This window comes from Schistocerca serialis, chromosome 6, assembly GCF_023864345.2.
Source record: "Schistocerca serialis cubense isolate TAMUIC-IGC-003099 chromosome 6, iqSchSeri2.2, whole genome shotgun sequence".
In the NCBI taxonomy this organism is placed as follows: domain Eukaryota; kingdom Metazoa; phylum Arthropoda; class Insecta; order Orthoptera; family Acrididae; genus Schistocerca; species Schistocerca serialis.
Window position 1 is genome coordinate 336,254,094 of NC_064643.1, and position 12,925 is coordinate 336,267,018.

Below are 12,925 nucleotides of genomic sequence, written 5' to 3' on the forward strand. Positions count from 1 at the left end.
GAGTAACGACTCGTACTGTTCGAGTAGCTGACGTCACAGCTTGGGAAATCTCGGGCTTTCCTCGAGCTTACGATCGACGCACGTTCTACAGACATTTATTTGGTGGTACTATCACTATGACATGTCACAGCGTTATTAATATACACATCTGATTTGGCACGTAAGCTCAAAGTTTTTTTTCATTCCTTTTCATAGGTTCAGTATGAAACATCCCCTTAGAAAAATTCTATGAATTACTGTGCTGGTAAACCCCTTACGTTATTTGGTTTTCGAACAGCTGAGCAGAACTGAAAGTACTCAGACAGTTCTCGCTTTACTTATTCTGATCATCACTAAACTGACACACAATGTTTTTAGCGCAACGCAATCTGACCTTTAATAAACCCTACAAAAGAATGGCCGTGACTAACAATAACCTATACCTTCCATGAATCACTTACCTCATAAAAATGTCCGTTACTCGAACTACTGCAATACAGCGAACGCCAATACCCCCCGCTAAATAAAAGATTCTAACTATTGAAGGCACTAACTACTGATAAGGCCGGCCGGAGTGGCCGAGCGGTTCTAGGCGCTACAGTCTGGAACCGCGTGACCGCTACGGTCGCAGGTTCGAATTCTGCTTCGGGCATGGATGTGTGTGATGTCCTTAGGTTAGTTAGGTTTAAGTAGTTCTAAGTTCTAGGGGACTGATGACCTCAGAAGTTAAGTCCCATAGTACTCAGAGCCATTTGAACCATTTGAACTACTGATAGGCATAGTTAGCAAATGAAAGATTTTGATAGAGAACAAACAATGTATTTATCTGAATAGTGTTCAAAAGTCATCATATACATATCAGTTCATGATATCCAGTCTTATAAATTTCGTTTCTCTGACGGACACACGTCCAGATCGTCCGCTCTCAAAACTCTGCCATCTCTCTCCCCACATCCACCACTGCTGGCGGTTCAAACTCCAACTGCGCAACGCTACGCGCTGTTCACATCCAACTGCCCAACACTACAATAGCAAATATTCCAACAATGCAAATCAGCGACAGACTGCACACAGCACAGTCAGTGATTTTCATACAGAGCGCTACGTGGTGTTACCAACATAAAAACCTAAACAGCCCACTTACAAGTATGCCCCCCTCCAGCCCTTGAGATACACGGCATATGTCAACGCGGTATTCAAATTGTTCCCAAACTGCAGTGACCACGTGTTCAGTTACAGCTTCCACAGCTACTGTTACGCGATGTCATAGTTCATTCATTTTTGTTGGTAACGGAGGCACATAAACAGAGTCATTTAGAAACCCCCCACAAGAAAAAATTGGAAATTTGTGGTAAGGTCTTATGGGACCAAACTGCTGAGGTCATCGGTCCTTAAGCTTATACACTACTTAATCTAACTTAAACTAACTTACGCTAAGGACGACACACACACACATGCCCGAAGGATGTTCAAATGGTTCAAATGGCTCTGAGCACTATGGGACTTAACTGCTGAGGTCATCAGTCCCCCAGAACTTAGAACTAATTAAACCTAAGTAACCTAGGGACATCACACACATCCAAACCCGAGGCAGGATTCGAACCTGCGACCGTAGCGGTCGCGCGGCTCCACACTGTAGCGCCTAGAACCGCTCGTCCACTCCGGCCGGCCCCGAGGGAGGACTCGAATCTCCGACGGAGGGAGCCGCCCGGACCCCACAAGAAATAATCACAGACATTCAGGTCCGGTGACCTTGGAGAGCAGTAATATAAGGCTGAATAATTTGGCCCAGTACGATGGATCCATCCTTCAGTAATCCTTTGATTTAAAAAATGGCTCTAAGCACTGTGGGACTTAACATCTAAGGTCATCAGTCCCCTAGACTTAGAACTACTTAAACCAAACTAACCTAAGGACATCACACACATCAATGCCTGAGATAGGATTCGAACCTGCGACCGTAGCAGCTGTGCTGTTCCGGACTGAAGCGCCTAGAACCGCTCGGCCGCAGCGGCCGGCGTTTGATTTGAAAATTCCCGCACTTCCAGATGCCAGTGTGGCGGTTCCCCATCCTATTGGTAAGTCGTTCGAATCAGTCTGCAACTCTGGAAAAAGGAAGTTCTCAAGCATATCGAGATACGTACTTCCTGTAACAGTTTCTCGGCAAAGAAAAATGGACCATACACCCTTTCCCGTGAAACTGCAAAAAACACATTAAATTTTGGAGAGTCCCTCTCATGTGGTACAACTTTGTGTCGTTGTTCCGTACCGCATATTCTCAAATTATGACGGTTCACCTTTCCATTTAAATGGAATGTTGCCTCGTCACTAATGACTAAGCGTGGAAGGAAACTGTCATCCACCATCTTGCCAAGGACGAAATTACAGAAATCCATACGTTGTTGTTTGTCACTTTCACGAAGAGCTTGCAGTAGCTGAATTTTGTGTGGTTTCAAGTGTAAATGTCGACGCAACACACGCCGGATCGACATTGGGGGCATGTTGAGCTGTCGAGCTGCACGGTGAACGGATTTCCGTGGACTGTTTGTGAAACTATGGCGGATGCGTTCGGTGTCTGTGTCAGCCAGTCGGGAACGGCCCGGCGATTTGCCTTTACACAAACAACCTGTTTCTCGGAATTGTTCATGCCATCCTCTAATGTTCTGTGCTGCAGGAGGATCCACACCATACCTAGTACGAAATCACGCTGGACAGTTATTACTGACACGCACTGCGCAAAGCGAAGAACACAAAACGCTTTATGTTGTCCCGACAACATTTGTACTAGAACAGTGGGCGCACACTGCTGCTATCTAGCAGCAACCATGTAAAACTCGACAGTTTGCTCTTTCCAACAGTACATCGTTCACGCACTTATCTCAAATAACACAATAATTATTTTTTTTTAGATCGGATGATTCTTTTTGATATATTGTGGACTTTAATCATAAAAATAATCGTGAAACACGTACTGTAGTATCCTATAGCGCGCATGTCATATGTACACAGAACCACTAATTAATGCAGGGTGAACCAGAGCTCCACCGACAAAGTTCCAGAGGTTGTTGAGGGATATCTTCCGGGGATTTACGTGTAGTGGACCCCGGTCTCCAGTTTCGATACTGAGAAATAACGTACATATGATTGTAAGGACATTATTATATTATGTTATGAGACAAAAGACGCTTCTGTGCTTGATTATATTGTTTACTGCTCTAGACCTATTTCAGCGTGATTGCTATATTCAAATTTTTAAGTAGACATTTAACGTATTATAAAATTAGCGACTTTTACATACTTTAGGTGGTCTTGATTCGCAAATGTCATCAATGTCTCAGTTGTTGTCACACTGTTGTGTAAGTTTACTCCTTTGATGTTGTTGGAGCTATAGTAGATGTTAAACATTTTGTTGGAGCACTTACGTATGTAGATGTCGAATTACGGAAGTTAGTTTTATAATGACGTTTGGTGTATTGACAGTTGAATCAGCGATGTTCCATGGTTACCGACTGTTTGCTTTTTTTGGTATTCTCTAGGTCATAATTCTGTTATTTCAGCTACATTATATTACTCGTGTGAAATAAACTATTACAATTCGACAGCGACGTGAAAAACTGCATCAAAATAAAAAGTTTAACATCTACTACAGATCCAGCAGTATTAAAGGAGCAAACTTATACAACAGTTTGACAGAAAATGAGACTCAATGTCAGATGAACATCAAGACCAGCTGATATACGTAACAAAGCATTAAATTATCTAATTAAAATTTTCAAATTTGTACCAAATCATGTGCTTTTCCCAGATAACCTGAAGATGCTAATCATGCCGAAATGAGTCTATAGCAATGGACAATATGATCAAACAAAGCAACTCTTTGGTCTCATTACATTATTATAATAATGTCCTTATTTGACATATACGACGCAGAGGACCCGAATGTTTCTGTGCAAATACCGTAACAACAATGAAAAATACTGTTTTGAGCAATCATCATAACGTACAGCACATCCGGTATCTCGTAGGTACAAAAGAACTCTAACGTGTCTGCCGTAGCTGCGAGACCAGCTCAAAATAGCGAACGTCCTGCCGCTCGTCCGCTGTACTCAGTGAAACCAAACACCAAGTGCATATGGGTCAACTCTTCTCAAGCAAACCTATCCATACCGCTGTGTGTCACTCTTAAAGTACAATTAACACTGCTGGAAAAACAAACCAGAGACACAACACTGCAGTACTGAAGGCAGACTTAAAGGCGAAGAGTAAAGTGAGCATTATTTTTGAATAAAATGTTCTCGGGTTTCCAACCGCGTGAATTGCTTAAAACTACACGGGCTATCGGCCAAGCACTCCTTGGTCATTGTCAAGTGTTATGGCTGCCAGTGGGCTGTTGGTGCGCCCTTATATACGCTAATTGCCGGCTGTGACGTCACTGGTGCCCGTGACATTGCCATATATGGGCATGTTTTAAGTCGGCGTTCGATGTGCCCTCTTCAACGGCGCGATCGCTGGATCCCACGCAGCGCTGAGCTGCAAACCACCATCTCTATTCAGGGGATTTGCGGTAATTTTTATTTCAATAGCTTCCTTTATTAAACTGTCTCAGAAGCCGTTAGTGCGAGCCACGACAGAAGTCTCGTCAAATTTTAAGTGGTGAGCGTTTTCTAACACATGCTCAGCTAACGCAGATTTCTCATAGCGTAGGCGATAATACCTCTTCTGTTCTTTCCTGCGCTGTTCCACAGTGCGCACTGTTTGTCCTATGCACTTCTGGCCACACTCACAAGGTATTTCTTAGACTCCAGGTGTTCTGAGGCCTACTGCGACTTTAACTGGTCTCAGTAATTGACGGATTTTCGTTGGAGGCCTGAAGATTGATTTGATCTTGTGTCTTTACAACAGACGGCTTATCTTGCCCGACACAGAGCCACAGAATGGCAGCAAAGTAAGTTTCTTTTCCCGCTCTTCGTTGGTGATCGTAGTCTGATATTTCCCAGAAATCACTTCTTTCACTTGAAGGACGCTGTAGCCGTTATTCCTGAAAACCTTGCGTAGGTGGCTCAGTTCATGGGGCAGGTTATCGTCGTCTGATATTACTCTTGCACGAAGCACCAATGTTTGTAATACTGTGCGCTTCTGTGCTGGATGATGATGGCTGGTGGCGTGCAGGTACAGGTCTGTGTGGGTGGATTTTCTGTAGACGCTGTGGCCAAGGCACTCATTTCGTTTACGGTGGGCAAGGACGTCGAGGAAGTGCAATGCATTATTTTCTTCCACCTCCATGGTGAACTGGATATTACTGTTGATGCCATTGAGGTGTTCCAAAAACTCGTCTAGTCTCTCGCGTCCGTGTGGCCAAATGACGAACGTTTCGTCAACGTATCGAAAGAAACACTTCGGCTTCAATGGAGCAGTATCTATGGCAATATCCTCAGAGTTCTCCATGAAGAGGTTTTCAACAGCCGGAGCCAACGGGCTACCCATTTCTACGCCGTCTGTCTGATCGTAATACTGGCCGTTGTACACGAAATAGGAGGACGTAAGAGAGTGCCTAAATAGCTCGAGCAATTGACGCGGTCGGAAACCCAAGAACATTTTATTCAATGTTATCGCCGCGAGACTCTGCATTCATACAGCATTATTGTTGTCAACAGCAAGCACGGTGAGTGAATGGAACAAGTTTATTTCCACTTACGACAGCGCATACCGTCGGCATCAGCACTGCTATACTCTGTTTGCAGAGTACTTCAGATATACAGCTGATTGGGGCAAGAAACCAAACTGCAATAACTCTGTAACGAGCCGCCTGAGACCTTGGGTCCCTGATGACAAAACGCCGAGAAGTATTATGCAACAACCTCTGAAGATTAGTCGATGGAGCTGCGGTTCACCATGCATATAAATAAATAAGCACTATCGCGGTTTAATCTGATTATCGAGCTGTAGGTCGTCCTGCAATGTGGTGACGTATGTTGGTACTACCTCCACAACGAAAGGTTCCTTCCCGACACGAAATATATTAATTCTTAAATGTGTGACCGCCAGAAAGTAACGAGACAGCAATGACAGTTTACAACGTGGATGGACGTTGCTCTTTATTCTAACGATCGCAAATATTACCAGTTTAATATGATTTATTGCTTTTATGAGACATTTAATTCCCAATTAATTTTCGTTCTTGTTTCATCTGAATGTTACCATCTAGATTTGAAGCTGATTAACTTCTTTACACGTAATTCTGATACGTGAACAGGGACGGAAATTCTCATTTGTAACTGACTTGATAAATTATTATAGTCTCTAAACTCGATATTGGGTCCACATTTGAGTAGTATTTTTGAAAGACAATACTGCACAAAAAAATCACGAAAAATATTTATATACCGTATTATAACTGTTGTAAGTCAGCTCTATCGTAAATTAGTTCAATTACGAATCTTTATGGTGGTAGGATTTAATACAATTTACACCTGTGTTTCACGAAACTGCCAAATTTTAAGCAGAGCTATAACTTGTACTTGTGGCAATTTTTTAGTTTTCGCGATCGCTTCCCTCTCGGCGCTTGAGTGAATTTTCACGTAATTGTTCTAGCAGCACTCGATACTGCATCAGGAAATCTCGACCTCGTTCGAGCGCCAGTATCGTTTGCCAACACCTACTTCATTACATAACATGGCATTGCTGTCTTCGCGCATCACAGGTGCGGCTAAAGTTCTTAATGGTCAGATACATACGATTATATGCAGTGCCATTACATTCCAATTAGAAGAGGCAAACTAGGGACAAAAAAATCTCATTAAACAGTTTCATTGAGTAGGTTGCTGGAACCCCTGATTGTTCCAAATAGTAAAGAGAATAAAGAAGGAGTAGGAAAACGAACCAGCAAGTACTTTCCAAGGCTTCACTGATCAGAAAGACGTGGAACAAAAGGAAAATTTTATTTTTAGGTAATATTGCCGAAGAAATTATCAGGGGACTGACACATAATTTTCAGATGATGCACGTTCTGCATTTTCCATTGTCATTATCGTAGTAAATAACATTGTGCAGTACGTTACAGTATAGTTTTATCCCTTTTGTTCTGGCTGCGTGTGGTCGATCTTGTTTTGCTCTTGTTGAACATTTGTTTATGAGATAAATTCTTTTTCGTTACTCTACTGGGAAAGTAACATACACCTCTTGCTGTATGTTTGGTAAGAAATATGCCACGCCTCCCGTGCATATTCAAATGCGTTTCCTGGAAAAAAGAAAAAAAAGTGACTGATGAACCTAAAGGGGAGAAGGAAACGAAATGAAACTTCGCGGTTTGAGAAGGTCTGTGGTGTTGTACTGCCAAAAAAAAATTTGTGCACCCTTTGGAGGTTTCCAATTGACTCAAGATTTATTGTTGCAAAAGTGCATGTGGTGTACATGGAATGGTCATATTTACAGATCAGAAGCAGAAGCGGTTCTGGGGATCAGGTATCGACCCGTGCTTAAACATCAACATTAATACGTGGGCAGCTATGTTTACGCTGACTCTGGCATGCAGTCGATAGTGCAGATAGCGAATACTGTCATACAATGAAGGCTTTCACGACCGGATGTTTCAGCTGCAGAGAATTTTTCCGGGTTGTATGGCCGTGGTCCATGGAACTATTCAACCCCTGACGTTTCGTCCGAGGCTACGTTGGACATCTTCGAAGGTGCTCCTGGTTGTGCTGAGTCGGCAAGACTTCTCGTCCTATCGTATCCCAAATGTGCTCAATGGAAGACACGTCCAGAGATCGTGCTAGCAAGGGAAGTTATTGCACATCTTACAGAGCACGTTGAGTTTCACGGGCAGTTTGTGGGCGAGCATTATCCTGTTGTAACAACACATCACCTTCCTATTGCAAGAACGGCAGAAGATAGAGTCTAACAACATTCTACACGTACCGAGCGCAGATCAACTTCCTCTCAAGAAACGCCAAAGGCAAATGAGAGTTGTAGCTTATAACACCCCGGACCATAAAGCCTTGGGTGAGGCCAACATGGCGGCCGCTGTGGCCGAGCGGTTCTAGGCTCTTCAGTCCGCTGCTAATACGGTCGCAAGTTCGAATCCTGCCTCGGGCATGGATGTGTGTGATGTCCTTAGGTTAGATAGGTTTAAGTAGTTCTAAGTCTAGGGGACTGATGACCTCAGATGTTAAGTCCCATAGTGCTTAGAGCCATTTGAACCATTTTTAAGGCCAACGTGTCGTAAACGAATGCACGCTACGAGATAGCGCTCACCAGATCTACGTCGTAGGCACAAACGACCATCGTTTGCGTGCAGGCAGAATCTGCTTTCGTCACTTAAGACCACGGCGCGCCATTTCATCTTCCAAGTGATCCTATGATGGCACAAGTCAAGCTTGTGGCGTAACTGGAAGACTGGTAGAGATATGTGTGCCCGTAGTCCCACAGCTAATAACCGGTTCGCAACAGTTCGTGTTGACACGTCTGGGACTCACAAGCCGTTCTGTCTGTGCTCCGGTAGCTGTTCAGTCTGTGCTATTGTAGCTGTGCAACATTACAACACGATGATGCTGGCGGACGTCTGTCCTGCGGTGACGTGCAGAACCTAGTCTACGGGTGTGAGAATGTTCACGTGAACACTGACTTCAGCATCATGGCACATTTAACGCAGCACGTCCAACGTGCGTGGCAATTCTCCGATAGGAGCATCCCGCCACTAGCAAGGCCACAATTTGACCCCCTTTGACTCGCTCAGTTGCCTGTTTGCTTCACAAGTTTGCACCACACTGCGAGCATTTTCTATTATAAGGGAGACACAGATGGCGCTCTGGTTGCTAAGCCACTACGCCATATATTGGCGAACGACGTTGGAACCTTTATCAGTACATCTACTATCCCCCAGCTGGCATGTGCCATGTTGGATCAAAATCAGTGTCGTCTTTCCAGGTGTTGGAATTTTTTTTCAGGAAAAGTATTACGTGATTGCACAATGGAGTCAAATTTACAGAGAATTTGACAATATGAGCTCACTTACCAGTTCAACATTGCGCCTCCTCAGGCCTTCATGCATGCTCTGTTTCGATTGGGAAGGGAGTCACGAAACCTTTGTATCTCTCCTGCGGCAACATGTTACACGACTGTTGGTCCTGACACTTGTTATTTCGAGCGGTTCTGAGCGCTTCAGTTCGGAACCACGCGGCTGCTACGGTCGCAGGTTCAAAAAATGGTTCAAATGGCTCTGAGCACTATGGGACTTAACATCTATGGTCATCAGTCCCCTAGAACATAGAACGACTTAAACATAACTAACCTAAGGACATCACACAACACCCAGTCATAACGACGCATCGCAGGTTCGAATCCTGACTCGGGCATGAATGGGTGTGATGTCCTTAGGTTAGCTAGGTTTAAGTAGTTTTAAGTCTAGGGGGCTGATGACCTCAGATGTTAAGTCCCATAGTGCTTAGAGCCATTTGAACCATTTTTGAACACTTGTTATTCTGTATACTGGCAATGGAATGGAAAAGCTGTGCACCCATGTTCTATTGGGACAGATATGGAGATCCTAAGGGCCACGGGAATACCTCAACAAAAATGTTCACTGAGATACGTCCACATGTGAAAGAACGTTGTTGAAAAATAGCATCACGATAGTATCACAGGTAACAGATGTGGACACATAATGCCCGTCACTGCCGTTCCCTCAGTCATTACCAGTTGTGTGACCTGACGTCGTACCCGACGGTTCACCAAGCTATGACGTCGGGAGTAACACCGCTGTGGCTGTCAAAAAAAAAACTGGAAGATTGGGACCTATCCCTAGGTTGCCCCCGCACTCAGCGACGACGGCATCCAGGGTTGTGTAGCACCGTGTTTCATCAACAGTACATTGCTCCCGGTCACGGCACCATTCCAAAGGCAGCCATTTGTGCTGCATTAACGGCAGCCAACGAATAGGATAGTAGTTCCCTCGTCTATGACCACTGGCACGGGATGGTTCAAAAAATGGTTCAAATGGCTCGAAGCACTATGGGACTTAACATCTGAGGTCATCAGCCCTCTAGACTTAAAACTACTTAAACCTATCTAACCTAAGAACATCACACACATCCATGCCCGAGGCAGGATTCGAACCTGCGAGCGTAGCAGCAGCGCGGTTCCGGATGTAGCGCCTAGAACCGCTCGGCTACAGCTGCCGGCGGTACAGTAAGGCACTGAATGTTGCAGATAATCGATTACTTGTTCTCGAAGACGCAGAAGTGAGGGCATTAGATGTGCTTGGTGCACAATGATGCGATTCACCCTTGTAGTAGTCAGACGTAATCAACTAGAGCCTTGACGATGAGTATTCTTGCACTAAGTAGTCCAACATGGGTTACGCTGTCACATTCGAACGCCTCACAGATTCGCACTGGAACAGATGGCAAAACTGTAAACCACGATAAGGCTCCTTTCAAAGGTGCTGATAGCGGTGTCTTACACGAGTATGCGGCACCTCCATGTCCTTCACTTTTTATATCAGAGAGTGTCTTTATACATCATCTTGTCATTCAATGTGTTACCTGCTGAACTTTTTTGTCAGTCTTAGGAGCATGTCAAATCGTTCACTTTTAGGTAACAGATTATCAGACTGATATCAATAAAACCTATCTCTGTATAGCACGCACATCATCAAATAATGCTCTTGACAAGCGTATAAATATGAGAGTTGCTTATATCACGTATTTAAGACTGACCCGGAAAGCAATACGAAACAGAAATTGATACGCACATCCATAATAAAAATGGTTCAAATGGTTCTGAGCACTATGGGACTCAACTGCTGAGGTCATTAGTCCCCTAGAACTTAGAACTAGTTAAACCTAACTAACCTAAGGACATCACAAACAGCCATGCCCGAGGCAGGATTCGAACCTGCGACCGTAGCGGTCTTGCGGTTCCAGACTGCAGCGCCTTTAACCGCACGGCCACTTCGGCCGGCCCATCCATAATAGATGGCAATGATTGACCGATGACTGAAAGCAGTAAGAACCATTGTAACTTCTAATAACGGCCAGATTTACCATTTCATACGACAGAAACACTTGAGAAGCTAGTGAATCTTCTACCTCACAAAGTAATTATTTAATGAGAAATTCTTGTAAATACAGAGATGACACGAGCTAATATGTTACGTAATTTTGTGACAAAGGACACATCTATCGTTATTTTCGCTCACATTGTTTAAAAAACTCGAGCGTTGTGCTAACAGGCATGACAGACCAATTGTTGTTAAGGCCTCGAGATGAATACTGCATAATTGTTAGTAGTGGTAGTGAGGAAGTAACTGAAACTGTGTAGTGTATGCAATCTTACGAGGCTAAATTGTGGTGAGACTGTTTTGTTCGGTTTATCATAAAACTGAAGCCTACGACGGGACAAACAGAAAGATTGTACATACCTCACAAGGGCGACCAAGGGTTCCGCATGTCACGCCGGCCCATGTCTGAAACAAGATTATATTGTAATTATGGTGCGGTAGGAAAAGTTTCACAAGAAAAGTACTACATCTACGAATACAGTGTCCGGTCAAAGGTATCTGGAGATCTATTAGCGCACATTAATATGATGTGCGTCCACTATTTGCCTTTATAACGGCTTCAAGTCTGCTGGGGATTGTTTCAGTAAGGTGTCTGAATATCTATGGAGGAATGGCAGCCTATTCTTCCTCCAGAGACGAAAACACACAAGGTACTGAGTGTCCGCTGTAACTTGACGATTTCAGTGGAGCTGCTAAAAAAGGAAAAATTCGTGACTACTTCAACTCCGACCGCTGCCAATGTTAGGCTGCCTGTAGATGCGAAGTATTACTGTAAACATTGCCAACACAGCGGGAAACAGCTGACACTGCCCTCCAAGTCATCGCTCCTCACTCTCGGGAAGTTCTGATGCAGGGGCATGATACTCCTCCCTCCGTTCCCGACAACCATCGTGCGAATCGTCAACTCGTCGTGTTCAAGCTGTACTGATGTTGGATGATGGGGTCATTCCAAATGCGTTTCGTTGGGTCAAGGTCGGGCTCTGGGCAGGCCAGTCCATTTCAGGTGTGTTACTGTCCACAAACCATTGTCTCACAGACGCTGCGACAATATGATACAATCCCACGCCGATATAAGCAATCATCATCACCGAGTTGTTTGTCTACGGCACGCAGTACACAACGCTGCGAAATGTATTCATTTCCTTCCGTATATAGCGCTTTCCTAAGCGCAATAAGTGGACCACACCTTAACCACTGAAACCACCCCATATCGCAACACAACATCGTCAGCTAATTGATATTTCCGGTTTTTTATTCGGTTATAACTAAAAAACTATAATAAGTCTGTTGTTACCGAGACCAAACAAGTACTGAAAAATAATAGTTATTCAGAATTATAATACCGGTGTCGCTCTTAATCGGTCGGTTTTTCCCATTCCTATTCCACGTGATCTAAGTGAAGAGCAGAAAGCAGGTCGGAAAAGAATCGTAGAAGAATTGCTTCAACGTTATCGAACAGAAAGAGAACTAATTGAAGTATTACGAATAAAAATTACTCCTTTTTTTAAAGAAAAGGTTTATTTACAAATGAAAAATTTTAGCACTCCTGCTATGGCTAATTGATATTTCGGTTTTTTATTCGGTTATAACTAAAAAACTAAAATAAGTCTATAGTAACCGAGACCAAACAAGTACCGAAAAATAACAGTTATTCAGAATTATAATACCGGTGTCGGTCTTAGCCGGTCGGGTTTTCCCATTCCTATTCCGCGTGATCTAAGTGAAGAGCAGAAAGTAGGTCGCAAAAGAATAACAGAAGAATTGCTTCAGCGTTATAGAACAGAAGGAGAAAGTTTTATGAAAAGGGCTGTTGCACTTGATGGAATATGGATGCGAGAGTTTGAGCCAGAACTGAAGTCTCAGTCGTCACTATGGAAAAGCTGCGAC

General features: G+C 43.8%; 1 protein-coding gene across 1 annotated transcript in view; it reads right to left on the reverse strand.

The window, feature by feature from the left end:
- The window catches only part of LOC126484066 (probable beta-hexosaminidase fdl), a 776,181-nt gene that overhangs the window by 407,490 nt on the left and 355,766 nt on the right, over positions 1-12,925 (reverse strand). Inside the window, exon 2 of the mRNA XM_050107427.1 lies at positions 11,399-11,443. The gene's annotated coding sequence lies outside the window, so the exon portion shown is untranslated. The remainder of the gene's footprint in view (positions 1-11,398; positions 11,444-12,925) is intronic.